General features: G+C 34.5%; 2 pseudogenes; one reads left to right on the top strand and one right to left on the bottom strand.

Annotated features, from left to right (window-relative positions):
• Positions 1 to 4,485, bottom strand: part of LOC124510418 (nuclear transcription factor Y subunit beta-like) — a 28,140-nt pseudogene extending 23,655 nt beyond the window's left edge.
• A 28-nt stretch (positions 4,486 to 4,513) lies between these two features.
• On the top strand, positions 4,514 to 9,078 carry LOC124510408 (heterogeneous nuclear ribonucleoprotein A1-like; annotated as a pseudogene).
• Positions 9,079 to 23,614: the final 14,536 nt, after the last annotated feature.

Raw genomic sequence — 23,614 nt, 5'->3', positions numbered from 1 at the left:
TGAAGAATTCACAAAACATTTTGAATCTAATAATATTTTGGATCAAATAATAATGCAAGTAAAATGTGTTTATTTTATACACATAAAATATTTTGAATCAAATAATGCAAATAAAATACATCATACCTTGTGGGAACCTGCAGAGTCTGTCTTTAGTGGGCGAGCCTTAAGCGCCTGTCAGGAACTCTATGATTTAAACCTGTAACTACCAAAGTGCAGTAAGTTGAATGGTAGCCCTCAAAGGATATGTCTACAACCTAATTCCCAGAACCTGAGATTCTTACCTTATTTAGAATAAGGGTCTTTATAGGTGTGATTAAGTTAAGAATCTTGAAATAAAGAGAACATCCTGTGTACCCCCTTGGTCCCTTAGTCCAATATCAAGTTCCCTTGTAGGAGATCCACAAGGGAGCTGTGACAGACAGAAGAGGAAGGAGCAATGTGACAGAAGAGGAAGAGACTGGAGGGATGAATCCCCAGGGTTGGAAAGCCAGAAACCACCAGAAACCGGAAAAGGCAAAGATTCAAGCCTCCCGAAGAGACTTTTGAGGTTGAACAGCCTTTTCAACACCTTGAGTTTGGTTTTCTGGCATCCAGAACCATGAGAGAATAAATTTCTCTTGTTTGAAGCCACCAAATTATTTATAGCAGCCACAGGAAACGAATATAGTAGTAAATAGTATACAAAGCTAGAAAAAGCAAAGCAAAATGGTTCCAAGAGAAGTGGAAGGAAATTATGATAAATATGAGATCAGAAATCAATTTTTAAAGGGGCACCTGGGTGGCTCAATCGGTTAAGCGTCTCTTTTTTTTTTTTTTTTAATTTTTTTTTTCAACGTTTATTTATTTTTGGGACAGAGAGAGAGACAGAGCATGAACGGGGGAGGGGCAGAGAGAGAGGGAGACACAGAATCGGAAACAGGCTCCAGGCTCTGAGCCATCAGCCCAGAGCCCGACGCGGGGCTCGAACTCACGGACCGCGAGATCGTGACCTGGCTGAAGTCGGACGCTTAACCGACTGCACCACCCAGGCGCCCCAAGCGTCTGACTCTTGATGTCAGATCAGGTCATGATCTCATGGTTTGGGGGTTCAAACCCAGTGCTGGGCTCTGTGCTGACAACATGGCACCTGCTTGACAATCCATCTCCCCCTCTCTCTCTCTCTCTCTCTCTGCCCTTCCCCCCTCTCTGTCTCTCTAAATAAATAAACTTAAAAAAAAGAAAACAAATTTTAAAAACAAAAATTTATAAAAAAATCAAATGTATTCTATTAATAAAGCTTAAAATAAAATATTTTCTCTACAGGAATAAAAAGAAATATTTCTAAATATATCTTACAAATATAAAAAAATAAAAATTACGAAAATTTAAAAAAATGTGTATGTAAAATTTTCCTCAAAAATTCAATATAATTGACATAAGAATAAGAAATCTGATGGGGTTCCTGACTTTGGTTCAGGTCATGATCTTATGGTTCGTGAGTTCGAGCCCTGCATCAGGCTCTGTGCTGACAGCTTGGAGCCTGGAGCCTGTTTCAGATTCTGTGTCTCCCTCTCTCTGCCCCTCTCCTGCTTGCACTCTCTCTCCCTTTCTCTCAAAAATAAACATTAAAAATTACCAAAAAAAAGAAATATGAATAATCCTCTACCTATTAATAAACTATAATTCATCATTTTATACCTTCTCAAAAAGAAAACTCTAGTCTTGGATAAACTTCATTGTAGATTCCTTCAAACATTTAAGGGGAAAACACCTGCTTTACACAAATTCATCTAGATAATGAAAAAAAATACTTCTCCCATTTTATTTTGCACGGTAGCAGAACATGTATTTAAAATAAGATTAGGGGGGGCTCCTGGGTGGCGCAGTCGGTTAAGCGTCCGACTTCAGCCAGGTCACGATCTCGCGGTCCGTGGGTTCGAGCCCCGCGTCGGGCTCTGGGCTGATGGCTCAGAGCCTGGAGCCTGTTTCCGATTCTGTGTCTCCCTCTCTCTCTGCCCCTCCCCCGTTCATGCTCTGTCTCTCTCTGTCCCAAAAATAAATAAACGTTGAAAAAAAAATTAAAAAAAAATAAAAAAAATAAAATAAGATTAGGGACACCTGAGTGGCTTAGTCGGTTAGCGTCTGACTCTTGATTTTGGCTCAGGTCATGATCTCATGTTTCATGAGTTGGAACCCTGTGTCAGGCTGTACGTTGAGGCTGCCGAGCCTGCTTAGAATTCTGTCTCTTGACCTCTCTCTCTCTCTCTCTCTACTCTCCCCACACTCATTCTCTCTCTCTCAAAAATACATAAACTTTAACAAATAATATAAAGTAATAATAAACTATTGACTGCATATACAAATAAGATACTCGTGCAAAAAAAAATCCCACTAAAATTTAAAACATATAGTGTGTGCTTGATTCTGTCACCTCTCTCATCGTCTTACATCCATATGGCTCTTAACTTTTTTCATGTTTCTTTGAACAGACCTCACTGCTCAATATTAAGTTTCACTTGACTAAATAGCTTCATGACTCCATCTTCTTTACGCCAGCACAGGGTACACATAATTATCAAAAGTGACATAATTGTGTCCCTACTTAATAATATTTTTGGCTATTAGAATCTTAATTCTGAGCTTTATCATTTAGAACTTTTACAATTTGATCTTTATCTTTTTATTCTTCATTATTTAGCTAATCTTTCAGACCCCACTACCTGCCAAGTCACCCACATTAAACATCTCAGCATCCCACAATACTGACTAATTCACACATCAGCACATTAACTAAGGTAATTCCCTCCACACGTTCTGTTCTTTTTCAATATAGATCATGTGTGTTAGAAGTAGATATTTTATCAATTACTGGAACATGAGGAGCACTGACAATATACAATTAAAATGAGAGCTGATCTAGCTAAGATTCTAGAACCAAAGCTTACCACAGCAACTAGAATAAACATTGATTTGTGTCCCTTTGAAAATGTTTGAGTATAATGAATTTAAACACATTCATTTTAGAAACTTTCTGCATGAGAAAGAGGATATATATGAATATTAAGTGGACAAATGATAGATTCTGAAGTTGGCTATCACCTTTTTAAAATCCTTCAAAACTACCCCATTTGCTTGAATATGATTAACCCAGTCATAAATGCAAGAACAGACCTTGATTAGTTTAAAAAAACCAATACTATCTTATGTGTAATGTTTGTGGCTCAAGGTTATTCAAGTTACCCAGTATCTTCAAACCAGAAGAAAATAAAGCTTTTATGTTAGAGTTGTCAGAAGAGTGATTTTCCTTCTGCCCTTGTTCTGAATAATGAAACATACACTGCTGTGTATGATGGTTAGTGTTTTGCAACCTTAAATTGAAGCTTGGATACAGATAAGGGTATAGAAAAGAGATTCACCAAGAAACATAGCTAGTGATGTAAAAGAACTATGTCTGTATTCCATCCAACCTCCAAACTATTAAGATAAAGCTGTCAATATATTGACTTTTTGGTTTAAACCAGCAAGATTTTTCTATTATTTGAAACTAAAGCCCTTGGATATAGATCAAGATGGAAAGATGTTATCAGAATGACCTTTTGTTGTTTCGTTTTTTTCAAGTGATTAAAAAGATGATGTTTTCTAGGAAAGGATTGACTTTTGAAAGAGAACATAAATTTAGTGTGCACTTGCTGATTTAAAGTAACTTTGAAACACACAAGTAAATTTGTCAATCATGTCATTGATCACAAACTCAGATGAGTAAACTAGAATACATAAAGTCCATAAATAACAAGTAAAGCATTTTATTTTTCAAGGAAGAAATCTTAGAATAAACACAAAGAAGGGTTTCAACTGAACAATGTAGAAATACAGTTAATTTGCAGAGTGGAGGAAGATAATGAGCCTGAAGAGAAATCTACTGGGGAGTAGCCAAAGATAATCACAGTAAAGCAAGGCAGTATGATCTCTCTCCCGCTCTCTCTCTCTCTCTCTCTCTCTCTCTCTCTCTCTCTCACACACACACACACACACACACACACACACACACAGAATTTACAGAAGGAAAAATACTACAATATTGTCAAATTCTGTTGCTTGATCAAGTAAAATGAAAACCAAACTTTTCAATAGATTTAGAGAAATGCATGTCATTGATTACCTTAGGGACGGTTGTTTCCATGAATAACATATGGTATTAGAAGTCAGGCAAAGGCAGTTAAAAAGTTAGTAGAAAATTCAGATTTAGAGAAAAAATAGGTTTGGCTAGTAAGAAAAAGAATATGCAGAGGTCATAGATATGTGCAATTTTAAGAATTTGCATGTGTTTGCATATCTTTTGTATTGTTTTCTGTATAATAATTATTAATTGTAATAATAAATATAATTATTACTTTTGTTTGATAATTAATGGCTTATTTCTTAGAGCCGTTTCAGGTTTACATAAAAATTGATTAAAAAATACAGAATTCCCCTTTCTTCCCATGAATGCTGCCGAGGAAGCATCGTTAAAGTCTGCCCTCCCACTGCTGTCATGTCTAAACCAGAATCTCCCAAAGAGCCTGAAGAACTGTGGAGGCTCTTCATCCGAGGTTTGAGCTTTAAAAATAATTGATGAGAGTTTGAGGAACCATTTTGAGCAACGGGGAACATTTACAGAGTGTGTAGGAACGAGAGATCCAAACACCAAACTTTCCAGAGGGTTAGGGTCTATCATGTATGCCCCTGTGGAGGGGGTGGATGCAGCCATGAATCAGGGCCACACAAAGTGGATGGAAGAGGTGTGGAACCAAAGAGAAAAGAATAATCTCAAGAGAAGATTCTCAAAGAGCTGGTACCACTTAACTGTGAAAAATGTTTTTGTTGGTGGCATTAAAGAAGACTCTGAAGGACATCATCTCAGAGATTATTTTAAACAGTATGGGAAAATTGAGGTGATTGAAATCGTGACTGATTGAGGCACTGGCAAGAAGAGAGGCGTTGCTTTTGTAACACTTCTTTTGTAACACTTGAAGACCATGGCTCCATGGACAAGATCATCATTCAAAAATACCATACTGTGGGGATGCCTGGTGGCTCAGTAGGTTAACCACCAAACTCTTGATCTCGACTCAGGTCATAATCTCATGGTTAGTGGGATCGAGCCCGATCATGGGCTCTGTGCTGATGGTGCAGAGCCTGCTTAGGATTCTCTCTCTCTCCCTCTCTCTGCCCATATGTGAAACTCATGACCATGACCACACATGCCACTCATGACACACATGCCCATATGTGAAACTCATTAGAATTTATGATTGTGTAATTAAAATTACCTTTGCTTAGAAAAACAATCCAGATATTTCCAGATAAACAATTAAACTGTAAACATTAGCGTTTCTTTGAAAAAATCTATAGTAATAAATATATCAATATAAATTATAATACTCATAAAACCAGTAAGAACTGAGTGGGTTTTTAGAAATTTTATTTATAAAAGTCTTTCTAATTTTCTCAATATGGGTATACTTGAAATATAATATCATCTTTTTAAAGAAATAATCTAATTGAGATTTGAATGATGACTTATGGCAATAATCAATCCAGAAATAATCATATAAATCCAAATCACTAATATTATTTTTAATTTACTAAATTTATATGAATCTTTTGAAAATCCATAAAATTACAGTGTCTACAATATATATGAAATTAAATTATTACCTAAAGTCAAGAATAGATCTTCCTCAAACTGATAATAAGGTTATATCCTGATAAACCCATCTTAAATTGAAAATGTCATAAGCTAAAATGCATTAATACGCCTAACCTACTGAACATCATAGCTTAGCCTAGCCTACCTTAAACATTCTCAGAACACCTACAGTAGCCTAGGGTTGGGCATAATCATCTAACACAAAGCCTGTTTTACAATGAAATGTTGAATATCTCATGTAATTGGTTGAACATTGTTCTGAAGCTCAAAAACACAATGGTTGTGTGGGTACAGAATGGCTGTAAATGTATCCGTTGCTTACTTTCATGATGGCCGACTGCTTGCGAGCTGCAGCTCGCTGCCACTGCCTAGCGTCAAAAGAGAGTATGTCCTGCATAGGGCTAGCCTCGGAGATGATCAGGATTCAAAATTTGAAATATAGTTTCTGGTCAATACGAATGACTTTCACACATTGTAAGTCAAAAAATGATAAGTCAAATCATCTGTACGTCGGGGGCCATTGTACTTCATAATGCTTTATTGGAGATTTGCAGATAATACGCCAAAAAATGATTTCAAAGTGAACATTACTAAGAGGGCCTTCAGATATAAAAGGTCTGATAGCTGTCTGACCTAAGTGTTCTGTATCTAGATAAGCTGGAATAAATTGATGTTGAACAGAACATTTTTTACTTGCTATCTTGAACTTAGATTGTGTGATCATTCTAGTAACTACTTAAATAATATGAAGTTGCAACAAAAGAATAGAAACCGCAGTATTCTTGGTAATATTTTTCCATTAAATTTGATTAAATGAATATGTGAAGCCTTGGCTCAAAATGGTATTTATCATTTTTGGCTTTGTTTTTCTTTTTTTGCATTACTGGAAAACTGCTAAAATATTTAAATTTATATGTAAAATCAACTTTGTTCCAGGTTTTCACTTGTAAGCATATCTGGAAGAATTTAAAAAGAGTAAGGACTTAGAATCTCTTCATTGAGGTGACCATCTATATGGTGCAGGATTCCTAGTCTCTAAAGATTTGCCTTTAAATATTAGTACTGCTCTGCCCCCATACAATGATAATGAAATTCTTCTCTCCTCAGATTTCTAAAACTTCTACTTGGAGATATGCACACATGCACCCAGGTGTGTATGTGTGTGCATGTGTGTGTGTGAAATATATATTTATATACATGTATATATATCATATATTTTATATATAGCTATATATAAAATACTAAATTAATAAATATGCTGTTTACTAAATATATTACTTATGGATACACACACATGCATACACAAACACAGAAATGTATATGTGTCTGCCTTTGCTATATATGAATATATTTATACATTTTTGTATATTTTTAGTATTATATTTACTTAGTAATTTGTCATTGAATTTTTAGTATATTAAATATACTAAATGTAAAAATCATATATAAAATAATATTCACACACATTGCAGTTTTATTAAGCTTTAAAACAGAATTGTTTCTTCTGCTTTTTTATGGGAAATAGTTAAGTGAGTAAACTTCAGGTGGTTTTGGTATATCATGGGAAATTTGGAAACAAGAACATCAATGGATATTTGCATTTCTGTTTTTAACTCAAATAATTACCAAATGTATTTTCTTTTCTCTTTTTCAAAATGCATAAAATTCAAAGTTTTCAAAAATATTTGTTTCCTCTAATGCATGCACATGTGTGCAAGTTCAGCATGCTATAAAATTTAAGTGTTTATTTTTTTAAGCAATTCAACAAAATCAAATATCCTTAGCAAGTTTGTGGATATCACACAGATATACAAAATATAATTGGTTGGATTTTTATGTATATGTAAAGAATCCAAGGTAATCATCAGGTGCTTTAATTTAATCAAGGGGATATATGTGGTCATGATATCTAGGGAGCATTCAAGTTCCTTTGAATTTATTATCACTGATAAGGGTACTGTAGTCACATTACATTAGTATAAGTTGAAAGAAATACGTGGTCTTGTATACTTGTGAATAATTTATCTATTGTACATGTCTAATTTATATTTGCAAACCCATGGCTTATATTTTTGATTATGTGCATGTCCACTTTGGTTCTCAAAGTTATTCAAAACAGGAAAAATGGTAATATGCGCTATTTTTCATAGAGTGTGGCTTATATTCATTTTGAGACACCATGCTAATTTACATCTATTTTTCCTAGGTAATTTCAGTGTTGGAAATGGAAACAATCAATTATATTAATATTGTACTACTGATATCTATATGATAATGACTCTCAAATACTTATTTATCAAAAATCAGTGTATTGTTATTTTTGCAAAGAATACCATTATTTATTCACATAAATGAATCTAAACTTTGTAGGTTTAATGGAATGGACCCTAAACATTGAGTTTCATAAATAAGAAATTATAGTTTGACCACAAAATGATGATTAGTCATTTTTATCCAAGTATGGATGTCATTACTGTCTCATAGGTCCCTAAGACCACTCTTAGGTTTCATGATTTGCTAGAAAGACCTACAGAATTCTGGAAAGCTGCTATACTCACAGTTACAGTGTATTATAGAGGAAGGATACAGATTTAAATCAGTAAAGGGCAAAGGTGTATATGGCATAGTGTAGGAGGAACGAGGCACCACCTTTCAACTGTCCCTCTGACCTCTACTGTCTTTGACCCAGTAGAGTAAAAGAGATAGCAACAATGTATGATGACATTTGCCAAGTGTTGTCAAAAAATGAAGCTCAGGCCTTCTTGACCCTTGACCAGGGTTTTTATTAATGGTTGTCCTGAGGCATGGAATACTGATGTTAATGACCTAAGCTACTTGGACTCCAATCCCCCAGAGGTCAAACTGACAGAGTGGCCTCAGATCCCAGGTAAACAAAAATAGATGGTCACCATAAATTACAGTGTTACCATAAACCACGTGTGTAGCTTAATGTCTCAGGTATAGAAAGACATTCTTATCAGGCAGGATATTTTAAAGGGCTCAGAGGCAATCTCCCTTTTAAGTGGGTGAAGGGCCAGTCCTTTATGTGGAACATGTAGCTTTGAGCACCCTAAACCTGCTGGATTAACCCTTTACTATCCAGTCGAATTTTAGAACCAAAAAGTCATCAAGTCATTCAATTGTTTGAGAAATAGTTTTGACTTCTGTCATGTGGATATTGATGAGGCAGCACTGAACAAAAGAGCTTCAGTTTTGACTTCATAAAGCTTATGTTTTCCAGGAAAAGATAACAAATATACAAAATCAATTTCTAAGAAGATATTATTATGTATGAAAATGCTATGTGAAAAAATAAATCATAAACAGCAGGAAAGGTGTGGAATGGGTTCAGTTTTAATTGGGCTTTTCAGAAACGGCCTTACTGTGATGGCAATGTCAGTAAGTAAATTCAGGTGATGAGGAAGCAAGATGTGGGTAGCTAACTGGGTGAATAACATCCTAAGTGGACAGAACACCACATACAAAGGCCCAGTTGGAGGCACGTGTTATGTGGGGAAAACCGCAAGGGGAAAGTTGGCTGAAGACCAGTAAGAATGAGAGACAGAAGGAAGTGGCAGGGCCAGCGATGTAAACGGTTGCATAATTCTCTCTAATCATTATTTTCCACAATATTTTTTTTCCTATTGACACTTATTATGAAACTATTTTGGTTCTGTTTTATATTCTGTAAAAATGGTTTGGAATGGCATAGATTTCTATAAGGAGATAAAGGTATTTTCAATCCTGGACAATTAGAACAAAGGGCTAAGAAAATGCTTTGCCCCCATGTAGCTTTTTTGAAATTTGTCACTTTAAATGTTAAACCCAAATTGTCTGGTGAATAGTACTCTTTTATGAACAGCACCAATAATTGAGTATGTCCCAGGTGGCCCTTTTTGTAGGAGAACAAACAGAGCTTGGCACCACAGAGCTACTCAAAGAGATCGCCATGGGTCACTGTCATTGGAACAATGCTTACTTTGCACTGTTCTTGCCTGGCCATCGCCTGTTCACATGCTTTTCTTCACACAGCTGGACTTCTTTGTTGTATGTAACATATCATGTGGTGCGCATTTTCTCTTCTGTCGCCCATGATTGAGAACAGATGTTATATGCCTTTATAATTGTCTTCAGGAAATCTCGATGCCTTTTAATGGCACTCTGTACCTTTTGTAATCAGGAGGGTTAGCTGCATGCTTAGAGGCCCATGAAGTATAGAACTTCCTTTTATTGTAGATAGTCACAGACAACCCCTAGGCCTGCTGTTTCCCATTCACTGCTGCTGGAACAATTAGCAGTAATAAAGGTTTTTCACAACAGGTATTAATGCCTTTCTGAAAAAGGTAAGGACATTTGGCTGTTCTTGGAATAGGCAAGCATTGAGCTATGGAAGATAAATGGTTTCTTAATGGAAGAAAAATTTTATTTTCCTCACTTAATTTTTTCCACTCAAAATAAGTTAATTCTTAGTCTTCAATTATACATTGGAAAAAAAAGCTAAATAAAACAAGAGTTATTCTCAAATTTGAAGCCTCAAATTCAAAATATATTCTCATAATTTATAATTATTTTGATTGGATTAAATAGAGTAATATGAATAAAATCATGCAGAAAGCCTTCTGTGAAAATGCTGGGTTATTTTCCTTGGTGAGTTGTCGATACACTTATTTGGATAAATTATGGGAAATTTTATAATGTCTAATAAAAACATTTTCAATAAAAATATTTTATTCAGATGGAGTATTAATTTGGATTAATGCAAATGGCCTTGTTCCATTTCTTTCTTCTTCTTTCCCAACCTAATGGAGTCTGACAAAAGTGAATCTCAGACTTCATAAGACTCTTACACTTTCATTCTTGTTTCCAACATTAATATTAGTAATGATAACTCTGCATAAGGTGTTTTAGTATGTGCTGGACAGTGACTGAGTGCTTTAAAGCTATCTCCCTTATCCCTTGCAGAACTAGGCAGCGGTGAAGTTGAAAGTCTACACCCACTGCCCTTAACCCCTATTTATTTGATTTCTCCAAAGTCTTTCTTTGACCATTTCCTCATTAATACTAAATTTTCAGCCTTCTTTTTCTTTAAAGAAACCTTGTGTTCTGTAGAGTCTCTATTGTATTCTGGGACAACACAAATATACGTGTATATAAACTAATTGCTTTCTCTAACTTCCTAACTAGAATTGAAATTATACTTTAATGTAAATTCTTTCCCATTAATATAAATCTTTAGCACAAAAGAGCCTGGTGAATTTGGTTTTTGTTTTTTTTTTCAATATTTAGGTCAATTTGAGAAGAATAAACATCTTTTTTTGTTTAAGTTTATTTACTTATTTTGAGAGAGAGTGAGCCATGAGCAGGGAAGGGGCAGGGAGAGAGGGAGAGAGAGAATCCCAATCAGGATTGTACTGCCAGCTTAGAGCCGGGTGTGGGACTCTATCCCACAAACTGTGAGATTGTGACCTGAGCCAAAATCAAGAGTCTCACCCTTAACTAACTGAGCCACACAGGCACCCCAAGAATAAGCATATTAAAAATATTCAATTTTTCATCCCATGACCTTCCATGAGCATCATTTATCTGTCCAATTTTTATCTTCTTAGTGTAAGCAAAGAGTGTCAATATTTTGCTGGATCCATTTAATAAATGGAGAGTATTACTTCTTTCTATATTATTATCATTACCTTTTTAATGTTTACAGGATCTGTAGTGATGTCCCCTTTTTCACTCATTATATTAGTAATTCTACCAACAACCAGTGAAATTGGAAGAGTATATTGAACCGTGAGTTTGCAATCCTTTATGAAACTTTGATTTCACTCTTTCCTTTATAAGCCTTGCTAGGGTTTTATCAGTTGTAGTAATCTACTGATTAGAAGATTAAAGTAGAAGTAATCTACTTTCAAATAACCTACTTTTAATTTTATTCATTTTTTTATTTGTCCTTTTCTTATTAAGTTCAGCTATTCTGTTTTTCATTCCATATTTTAACTTGCTTTAGGTTTAATTTACTTTCCTTTTCCTAGCTTTCAATGATGGAAGCATTGTCCATTGACTTAAAATTTTCTTCTTATCTAATATAAACATTCAAAGCTATAGAAGTGTAGGGGCACTTGGCTAGCTCAGTTGGTAGAACATGTGACTCTTGATCTCAGAGGTCATGGGTTTGAGCTTCACATTAGGCGTGGAGTCACAATGAAATGAAATGAAATGAAATGAAATGAAATGAAATGAAATGAAATGAAATGAAATGAATAAAGTATAGAAAAATTCCAAAGCTATAAAAGTCCCTTTAAGCATTGATTTAAATACATCACTAAAATTTGATTATGTTCTCATTATTATGTAGTTCAAAATGTTTTTATATTTTCTTATTATTTATTTATTCTTTTATTCAGGACTATATAGAACTCTATTGATCAGTTTTCAACTACTTGAGGATTTTCCAGCTACTTCTGTTATTAATTTTTTAATTTAATTTTGATCAAGATATATATTATGTATGATTAAAACTCTTTAAAATTTATCAAGACCTGTTTCATGTTCCAAACAATGGTTCATCTTTTTGAATGATCCATGTGTGCTTAAAAACATTATGTGTTTTATAGCAGGGCCACTTCGTACTACATGATCTGATAGTTAATGACTCCATTTAATTGTACAAATTTTATAATCTGTATTTTACTCACAACCCTCCAATAGTGTTTTCTGCCAGACCTTGCAGAACATTGCCCATGGTATACTTAACTTAATATTATGATACAGGCTGAAGGAAGCAGTTTTAGGGATCTTGTTTGTACATTAACTCTTTTAGTTTAATTGTCTCTCAAATCCTAGATGTCTCAGGAATGCCAGTTTGATTTCTACTTATTTTACTCATTCAAAAAACTGGTTCATGATTGCGTTCCATTTCCTGTGATACAGTTTGAAAAGCTCCCGCAGGCACAATGTTGTTTTGAATGTTGGAGCTTCCCTCTTATGATTCCTTTCCCTCCAGGATCACAACTTTTTACCTCTTTTTGCTCTATGCCTGAAGCTAGTCCATGTATAAATTTTATACATATTATAGCTGATATTTTTGTAAGAAGGTAGATCACTTGCCATTTACTTTTTCATGGTCAAAACTGAAATTTGCGTAAACCTTGCTTTCCTTCCATTGCATAGTGAGTGAATTTTGCGTATTAGGGTTCTATAGAGAAACAGAAAAAATAGAAGGTGTGCATATGTGCATGTATTTGTGTGTATGTGTGTGTGTATGTATGCGTGTGAAAGAGAAAGACATAGAGAGAGATTTTTTTAAATATAATTTAATGTCAAATTGGCTCCCATACAACACTCAGTGCTCATCCCAACAAGTATCCTTCTCAATGCCCATCACCCACTTTCTCCTCTCCCTACACCCTATCAACCCTCAGTTTTTTTCTCTGTATTTAAGATTCTCTTATGGTTTGCCTCCCTCCCGAGAGAGATTTATTATAAGGAATGGGGTTCAATTATTATGGTGATTGGCAGTGTGGCCCCACAGACTCAAGACCCAAGAGAGTCAATGGTGCAGTATTAGTTTGAAAGTTAGCCAGCAGAGATCCAGAAGAGTCAATGATGCAGATGAAAATGAAAAGCAGTCTGCTGGAGAATTTCCTGTTACTTAAGAGAGGAGTAGGGTTTGCTCTGTTCTTTTTAGGCTGTCAGATGATTGGATGAGGCCCACCCATATTATGAAGAATAATCTGCTTTACTCTGATTAAATTGTTAGTCTCATCCAAAAACTCCCTTGCAGAAACACCCAGAATAATGTTTGACTAAATATATGGGCACCTCATGGCCAATTAATTTGAACATAAAATTAACTATCATATTTCATAAGTCTATATTTCGTATTGTTGTAAATTTCTGTTCATGTTTATCCAAATTTTGCTGTTTTCAGTGTGACTTTCACTTCATGAAATTTTAAATTTCTTTTAATTTTTCCTGAAAACTGCTGTTTTCCTTTTAATCTCTCTCCCTCTCTCTCTCTGCTTCCTCCTTGCCTTCTCATCTTCTTCCTCCTCTTCTTTCTTCCTCCTCCCTCCTTCCTTCTCCTTCTTCTATTTCTTTCTATTACAAAATCTTCTTCAGATAACTTATATCTCCTAATTGATCTCTTACATGGGTTTAATAAAATGGTCTGTACTGAATAGATTTTGTAGAAAAGTATTTTTCTGGTTTATGCTTTTTTGATGTATATCTTCTGTATTCTAAGTGTCTTGATTTTTTAATTTTCTTTTTGTACCACCTCTCTTTTTAATAAACACATTTTTGTTGTAAACCTTTTTTATAAAAGGTTTTTTTGTAAAGTTATAAAAGTTATTTATAACTGTCTTTTTCTTCCCTTATCACACTTCAATTCCATCTACTTTCCTTTTATATCAACCAGATTGTAAACAATAAAAATTAAATGTCAGCCATATTTTGCCTTTATCCTCTCTTCTACTCTTTAGAACTTAATTGAATGCTAATAGGAATATTTGATTGTAGACCCCTAGACCACATGTCTCAAATAAAAGAACTGTGACTTTTACTTTTACATATTTCTCCTGGCCCCAGGACCAGGTTCTAAACCACTAGCAAGTCCTTTTTATACTAGTCCACTTTGTAATTCCTGGTTGTTACGCTTTATATTTTATGGCTAACATTTATGGTTGTGGTTTGCCCACTTTAAATTTAAATACTTTTCTTACTTTTCTGGGATATTTATGAAATATCACAGAACAACTATTCCAAATGTTCTTTTCAGGCTGTCATTTCAGGCTGTCATTTGCTACATTTAGTGATTTTATTTGGTCATCTACCATTTTGTAAGTATTATCCTACTTTCCATTTTACCTTCAGAATCATTGCATCTTTTCAAGAGTCTCTCAATTCCTTCAATATCGACATCCCTCAGAGTGCTGTTCTCCACCGTCCAATGTCTTTTGACTTCATCTATAGTATCAACACTTTTTTTGTTCTTTTTTTTTTAAATAACTGAATTTTTTAAGAACAGTTTTAGATTTACAGGAAAAGTGAGCGTATGGTGCAGAAATGTCCAGGTTACCACTTGCTGTGCCCCATATACTTTTCCTTTATAATTAATATCTTGCATTAGTGTGAGACATTTGTTATAATTAATGAAATAATATTAATATACTCTTATTAACGAAAGTCCATAGTTGACATTAAGGTTCACTACTAGTGTTGTACAGTTCCATGGGTTTTGACAAATACATGTCATGTGTCTATCATTACAGTATCATACAGAACAGTTTCCCTGCCTAAAAGAATTTCCTGTGCTTCACCTACTAACCCCTACACAAGCCCTCTAAACACCTTCAACACTTTTCTTAACATGAGAAAGAGCTTCCATTCCACATTCCACATTCCAAAATTAACGGTCCCATTGAAAGGCAAATAGAGAATTGTATAAGTACAAAGACTCTGGAACTATAACCCCTGTTGTCAAATTCTCCATTTACTACCTGCCTGTGTAACTCTGGATAAATTACTTTATATCTCTGTGCCCCAAGTCCCAATTTTCCCAACAAGAAAATTTAACCGTAATGGTTGTCATTCAGTAGTTTTCCACTAATAATTAAATAAATTAATACGTGTAAAGTTCTTAGCATCAAAGTTAGCATATATAAAATAGTCTATGTGAGCCATTCTGCAATACCTATTTCCTAATTTCACTCCATTGATTATTTGCTGCAGCTTTTTAGTTTGAAGCTTTTGAACATTATTTGAAGCTTTTTAATTTGATGTGGTCTCACTTGTCTATTTTGGCCTTTGTTACTTGTGCTTTTGATGTCACATGCAGGAAATACTGCTAAGACCAATGTCAGAAACTTTTTCCTTATATTTTCTTTTAGGAGTTTTATGGTTTCACTTCTTATAGTTAACTCTTTAATCCATTTCGAGTTGATTTCTGTGTATGATGTAAGATAAGCATCCAGTTTAATTCGTTTGCATATGAATATCCAACTTTCCCAACATCATTTGTTCTACACACTATCTATTCTTTATTGTGTGTTTTTTATTTTCCTTGTGGAAGATCAATTGACAGTATATGTGTGTCTATTTTATGAACTCTTTATTCTCTTCCCTTGGTTTATATGTCTATCTTTATGCCAATATCATACTATTCTAATTACTATAACTTTGTAATATATCTTGAAATCAGAAATGTCATGCTTTTAGTTGTTCTTGTTGAAAATACTTTGACTATTTGGGGTTTTGTTTATTTGTTTGTTTGTTTGTTTTTGTGGTTCCATATGAACTTCAGAATTTTCTCAAAGTCTGTGAAAAATGCCATCAGGATTTTGATAGAGATTGCATTGAACCTATTGATATCTTTGGGTAGTATAGACATTTTAACAATATTAAATCTTCCAATCCATGAACATGGATGTCTTTGCACTGATTCTTTTCTTTAATTTCTTTCATCAGTGTTTTGTTATTTTCAGCATACAATTCTTTCACTTCCTTGAGTATGTTTGTCCTTAAACATTTCATTCTTCTGGATACAATTTTAAATGGTATCATTTTCTTAATCTCCTTTTTGGATAGTCTGTTTCAGCTCTACAGAAATGCAACTGATTTTTGTGTTTTGATTTTGTTTTATGCACCTTTGATGAATTTGCTTATTAGTTCTAGCAGTTTTGTTTTGGTAGGGTCTTTAGAGTTTTCTATATGTAAGATCGTGTCATCTGTGAACAAGGATAATTTTACTTCTTCCTTTCTGATTTGGATGCCTTTTATTTCTTTTTATTGCCTAATTACTTTGGCTAAAACTTTACTATATTGAATGGAAATGGTGAGAGTGGACATCCTTGTCTTGTTTCTAATCTTAGAGGAAAACTCAGTTTTCTGCTGGTGAGTATGATATTAGCTGTATGCTTTTCATATTATGTTGAGGTCAATTCCTTCTATATAGAGTTTATTTTTATTTTTTGAAAACAATTTTAATGTTTATTTTTGAGAGAGAGAGAGGACAAGTGACGGAAGGACAGAGAGAGGGAGACACAGAATCTGAAGCAAGCTCCAGGCCCTGAGCTATCAGCACAGAGCCTGGCAGGGTTGGAACCCATGAACCATGAGATCATGACCTCAGTGGAAGTTGGACACTTAACCAACTGAGCCACCCAGGTGCTCCCAGTTTATTTTTAATTGTGAAGAGTTTTTACTATGAAACGGTGTTTTCAAATGTATCTTTTGAGTTAATGATGTGATTTTTCTTTTTTGTTCTTTTAATATGGTGTATCACATTGATTTTCATATATTGAACCATTCTTGCACACCAGTGACAAATCACACTTGCTTATGGTATGACCCTCTCTTAAAAGCTCACCTGACAGCCATACAGAGAAAGACAGATACTATATGTTTTCACTCTTATGTGGATCCTGAGAAACTTAACAGGAACCCATGGGGGAGGGGAAGGAAAAAAAAAAAAAAGAGGTTAGAGTGGGAGAGAGCCAAAGCATAAGAGACTCTTAAAAACTGAGAACAAACTGAGGGTTGATGGGAGTGGGAGAGAGGGGAGGGTGGGTGATGGATATTGAGGAGGGCACCTTTTGGGATGAGCACTGGGTGTTGTATGGAAACCAATTTGACAATAAATTTCATATATTGAAAAAAAAAAAAAAAGCTCACCTGACAGGCCCCTTCAGGATTATCTCCTTTTTAATTAACTTATTATCAAATGCATAGTGATGTTTACTATATCAGCAAAATCCATTTATCTTTAACATAAAAAGTAACCTAACCATGAACATAATCCCATCACATTCATTGATCCTATTCTCACTAAAGGAGGGAGGATTATAGCGGATATGTACATCACCTGAGCTTTCTGCCTCACTCAGGTAACACTTTTTGGTAAAAAGGGCAAACATTGTTAAATGCATTTCACTTCACAAATTTTTCCAAAGTGATTGATTCCACCATTATAGTCATTTTGTTAGGATCAAAATTAGAATGGGTTAAGTTTTTTCTTGTAGTAAATTAAAGCACCAAGTTCCAGTAATGGTGGAAAGATGTAATAAGCTTGTTTCCTTTAGAATCTATTCTGCCATTCTAATCACATGAAATCGTGGGCTCATTCAGACTTGTGCTGTCCAAAACAGTATCCATCGGCCACATGAGGCTTTTTAACCTTAAATAAGTTAAAAGTAAATAAATTAAATATCAGTCCCTTGGTTATTAGCCATCTCTCAGGTACTTAGTAGGCATGTGTGACTATTGGCTACTGTATTGGAAAAAATAGATATAGGACATTTTAATCATCAAAGAAAGTTCTGTTGTATGGCTTGACTTAGTTCCATGGTTCTCAAACTTTAGCTTGCCCCAGAATCACTTGAAAGGCTTGTTAAACAGTATGCTACTCTCCTTCCACAGTAGGACTAAGGTGACATCTAAGAATTGCATTTCTATGAAGTTTCAAGGTTAGATTGAAGTTATTTCTCTATAAACCACAAATAAGAGCCATTAATTTAGTTGTTAATCCATTTGCATAAACTTATAGAAAAAAAAAAAAAACCTAAGTAACTGTATCTCAAGGAATATAGGCATCCTGAGTGTAAACATGTGTTTTACAATAAAAATCCTGATAGCAGAGAAGATAATTGTTCTCAGTTAATAGTATTTTGCTGCTACCTGCAGGTAAAACTGGATATAAACTATTTTAATGATTTCAGTCTTTTAGACAAACTGATTGTTATGGTCAGAAAAATATGTCCAATAAATGAAAATCCGTATGAAAACAGTACTCATAATTCTTGTCAATTTCCTGTAATATACGAGAATGGTAGAGTAATAATAAACAAAGGTATTATTTAATCATAATCTATTTTCTATATAATAAAGGAGGTGATTATCTAATACAATATTTATTGAAATACAGTAATTGTTTTAGGAACAGAAACTATAGTGGAAATTTTTTATTATATCCCATTTATCATTAAAACTAATTTGCCTTTATATCAGACAGCGATTAGAAGAAAAAGAATGTCAAAAACATTCTGTAAAAAGGATTTTATCAAAAAGGGGCTCAAGAGTGCCTTGATAGAGGGAAAGTCTGGAAATACCATTCTGAATTTAAAAATTCTAAATTCAAACATATATGTATAAATTGTTTATATGATTTCATTGATTTTTGGTGATAACCCTAGAAACCATGTGTATGTACCAACTTTGGACATTTTTAGTCTTTTTTTTTTTTCAGACAGTATAAATCATATGAAAAAAAAACAATGCAAGAGTAAAATTCCATATGACATATTTTCAACATATTCCCTAATGCCTAGTTTTTAATTTTTTTTTTGCAGTGTTTCCTAATATATACCTTACAGCAATTTGTTTTTCATGGAAGTGGTAGAAATTAAAAATTAGTATTAATAATACATATATCACTCAATTGTCCAGACATCACTCTACTATAGTATATTTATAAATAAAACATAATGTAAATTTATATTTTTATATATTATAAATATATAGGTATATATACATAAAGTATCCCTATGCTCCAACTGAAAAACTCATATATTTTGAATACAGTTATTCTAATTTCAATAGTATAAATTTTATTTTCCTTGGTAGACATTATTTTGTTTTTTAGCAAATACACCAATTATTTGAAAAATTGGGTGTATTTATCTGAAAACAAATTGTTTCTTCCCAAAATGTCAACAAATCAAAAAATTCTCAAGTTACATCCATTCAGAAGTGACATTTTTTTTCTTAGCAAAACCATTAGATATAGCCACTTGTCAAAACAAATTTTTACCTATGTTACTCCCATGTCATTCAAAGAGTAAGATATTAAAAATACTAAAAAGAAAAATAAGCATTAAAATGTTAATAGAAAACTTTCATAGAGAAGATTTTTTTTTTAATTCAAGTTAGATAACATACAGTATAGTCTTGGCTTCAAGAGTAGAACCCAGTGATTCATCTCTTAGTATGACACACAGAGCTCATTCCAAAAAGTGCCCTCCTTAATGCCTGTCACCCATTTAACTCACACTCCCCTTCCAGCAGCCCTCAGTTTGTTCTCTGTATTTAAGAATCTCTTATGGTTTGCCTCCCTCTCTGTTTTATCTTATTTTTTTCTTTCCTTCCCCTCTTTTCATCTTTTCATCTTTTCATTTGAGTTTCTCAAATTCCACATGTGAGTGAACTCATATGTTAGCTGTCTTTCTCTGACTGACAATGGAATACTACTTGGTGATGAAAAAGAATAAAATCTTGCCATTTGCAACAATGTGGATTGAACTAGAGTGTATTATGCTATGTGAAAGAAAGTCAGCCAGATGGAGATTTTCTTATATTGACACAAAATTGGGATACCATGAAGAAAAGGAATTAAATATGTGTTTTTTTTGACATTAGTGATTTCCTTGGCGAATAATAATAACAATAAAAATAAAATATGGATAAGACTGAAAAACAATTCTTTGCAGGGTTCCTGGGGTGGCTCGGTCAATTGAGTGTCTGACTTTGGCTCAGGTCATGATCTCACGATTCATGGGTTAGAGCCATGTATCAGGCTCTCTGCTGGCAGCGTGGAGCCCACTTTGGATCTTCTGTGCCCCCCTCTTTCTGTCCCTTCCCCACTTGTGCTCATTCTCTAAAAAATAAATAAATCTTTTAAAACAAGAAAAGAAAAAACTTTCTTTGCAACGTATTATACAGATATAAGTCTCAATAATGTTTCTTTTGGATGGCTCCCCTTTGTGAAAATTAATAAAAGGAATTAAAAAATTAAAAGAAAATCTCATTTAAAATGGAGTTGGGAGGCCAGCAGGGGAGCTCTCACTCCTTACCATTCTTGTCAATTGTAGACCCAGCAGGAAAGAGAGACCTTGCATGAGTATGCTACTTTACTATCCCAGCTAGAGGAACAAATAATGACAGACTATTACAACTCAGCTAATGAGGACCACTATAGTTCAAACTCCCAGTTGACTCAAATGTACTTTTTATTTATAACGCCCTTCTCAGCTTCCCCTTTCCCTGTATAAAAAAGCTTCATCTCCTTTGTTCTGTGGACTTGCCTTTGGTTTTGCCATATCTTACTTGTCCTGATTATAATTCTTTGCTAATCCTGAATGAACCCATTTTAGATGGTAAAATAAATGGCACCTTCAAAAATAAATAACCCCTTCAGCAACAAACTTTCAGTATCCATCCATGAACAGATGTGCCTCTGTTTGGGTTGTGGGACTCAGCTCCATAGGCCATGGCCTGAGGAGGGGTCTTGACCCACTGGTGCATCCAGAAATAGGATTCCTCAAAGCCTTACATAACACTTCCAATCTTACTTCCCCTCAATATTCAGTTTTACTATTATTCATAGATAACTCAAAACCAATCCATTAGATCTAAAGTCCTTTCCTTTTCTGAATTCTCTTTAGCTTTCAGTAGTAAACTTATTTGATTTAAAAAAGTGCATTTAAAAACACCAGATGTGGACTTCTCTCAATGTACTACAATGCCAATTACCAATTACCTATACCCGCACCTATTATTTCATTCCTCCTTCTTCTCAGGATGGAAGAGTAACCGCCAACTGCCATGGCATACTCTTCAACTATAATATAAGTTGGCTCTCATCTCTTCAAGTATATTTCCTTCATATGGAGATTCAGGTTCTCCTTCTCCCTTCCTTTCTGTCTCCCTCTTTTCTACCACACATATTTGCAATGAATATTTAAACCTCTTAAATCTTTTACACTACAAAAACAAAACAACAAAGTGACATTAACTGCACATTTTCCAATTTACCTATAGTGTCAAGATTCTTATAAAAAAATCTAAACGTGCTGTCATTAACTGCTCACTGTTCTGTGATGGGCTAGTAAAGATTTAGCAACTGATTCTTCAAGTGTAGTTTCAATGTAAGTGTTGACTGGTATTTTTGTTTATGTTAATGAGTAAAACAAAAGTGAGATGATGCAGATATGTGTTGGAAATCTACTCACTTGCCAATGATGCAAGTGGCTACTTTGTTTAATCAGAATAGTGTTAGAATATTGGAAAACCATTTTCTCAATTTTTTTTTTGTTATTTACAATATCCATGTCAATCAGCTATAGACATAACACATTTAAGTTTACTGTGCATTCTCAACACGTTCTCACTCACACTCTTTTTTTTTCTAAGGATTTATCAAAACAACAACTTAACTCCTGATTGGTACTGTTTGCTAATTTATGTGGAGTAAACATCCTCCCGTTGTCCATTTCAAATTAGTATTATGATGTCACTGATTGCAAAGTTGAAAGAGATGTGCAGTAGCAACACATCAGTAAACTTATATAGTATTTCTACTGCATAGATACAATAGAGGCAAATATCCCCAAAGCATAGATCGTAGGAAGACACAGTAAAACAATTGGGAAGGGATAATTTTGCATTTCAAGTTTATATGATTTAATTAACAACTGTGTTTAGTAATTAACTTTCAAAATTCTTTAATATGTAAGAATTGGCTCTTGTGAGCTGGTACAAACTGGCTCTAACCTGCCATTGTGATGATCCCAAGAGTCTTTCAAACTACATTTCTCCCACATGTGTAAACTCTGAGAGGGCCAAATAAAGAACAAATATCTTTCTCTACATGGTTTCTGGACCAACTGAGAAGTAGCAAAGATACATATAGGAGCCAGCCAAAAGTTGACCTGTTTGATAACTAAACTACACAATATGGCCTCACATCTCAGTACCTGAAGGGCACCACCATTAGTCAGACTCACCCACAATTATAGGTTTACTTATCCCCCCACCAAAAATGTTGAAGTCCTCACCCCTACCTGTGAATGTGGTTTTATTTGGAAATTGGGTCTGTGCATATGAGCAAGTTAAAATGAGGACATTAGCATGGGTCCCAATCCAATATGACTGATGTCCTTATAAAAAGGGGAAATTTAGACACAGAGATAGACATGTACACAGGGAAGACTATGAAGACATGGGTAGAACACTGCCTGTAAGCCAAAGAGCGCCTGAGATTACCAGATGCTAAGAAAGAGGCATAGAATAAATTCTCCCTCACAGCTCTCAGAAGGAACCAACTGTGCTTTCATCTTCAACTTCTAACTTAAAGAACTATTAGGCAAAGAATTTCTGTTGCCATCCAGTTTGTAGTACTTTTTTACATCAGTCCCAGGAAACTAATACACCCATCCAGTCAAGGTCTCATTTGATGGGTAGGATTCTTTCTGAGGAGGGAACCCCAATACAAAAAAGTCCTGGAAATTCATATGGTAAATAGACTCATTCTCAAGTTGAAGAGGGGTATAGCTGAGCTGGGCATGCTCACTCATTCATTCCAAATATACAGATAAGCCACTGCAAAGCCCCATGGCAGAGTAAATAAAGAAGTGAAAGGCAAGATTGTGCTTACATTAAAAAAAAAAATCATTGCATGAACTATGAGTGCTTTGTTAACACCCCAAGTCCACGAGAAACAAATACTCTTGTTTAGATCAAAAATTCCAGTAGACACATTTGACTGCAGTCTTGGGTACTTTTAAATATTCCCTCCCTCAACTGGTGAAATCTGAGGTGCTAAAATAGGGAAATTTTTGGACCTTCACCCTTTATACCATGCGAATTTCTGATCTACTGCCCTGCCACAAATCCACTGAGCCATGTCCTCCAGGATGTGGAGTGTTTCTGTTCTTGTGGAAAGGGGTTATGTTCCCATTTCAGTACCATTAGCTCTGAGCTCATGGGGAGATTTGTATTTCCCATAATGTATTCCAGATATTTTATGCCACCATTTTCTGTCCCTTCTCTCACCTTTCCTTGGCCACCTATGAAACCATCTCTCTTTAGCTGTCCTGTTACCTAAGATAGCCACTTCATTTATATATCCCCAATACGCTCTGCAGGTGACCTCAGTTGTTCCTTTCAATTCAA

Source organism: Lynx rufus, unplaced genomic scaffold (genome assembly GCF_022079265.1).
Source record: "Lynx rufus isolate CCGP_SWC_20201006 ecotype Redwood Valley unplaced genomic scaffold, mLynRuf1.p SCAF_1, whole genome shotgun sequence".
In the NCBI taxonomy this organism is placed as follows: domain Eukaryota; kingdom Metazoa; phylum Chordata; class Mammalia; order Carnivora; family Felidae; genus Lynx; species Lynx rufus.
The sequence above is the reverse complement of the archived record's forward strand: the minus strand, read 5'-3'. Positions and strand labels throughout refer to the sequence as shown.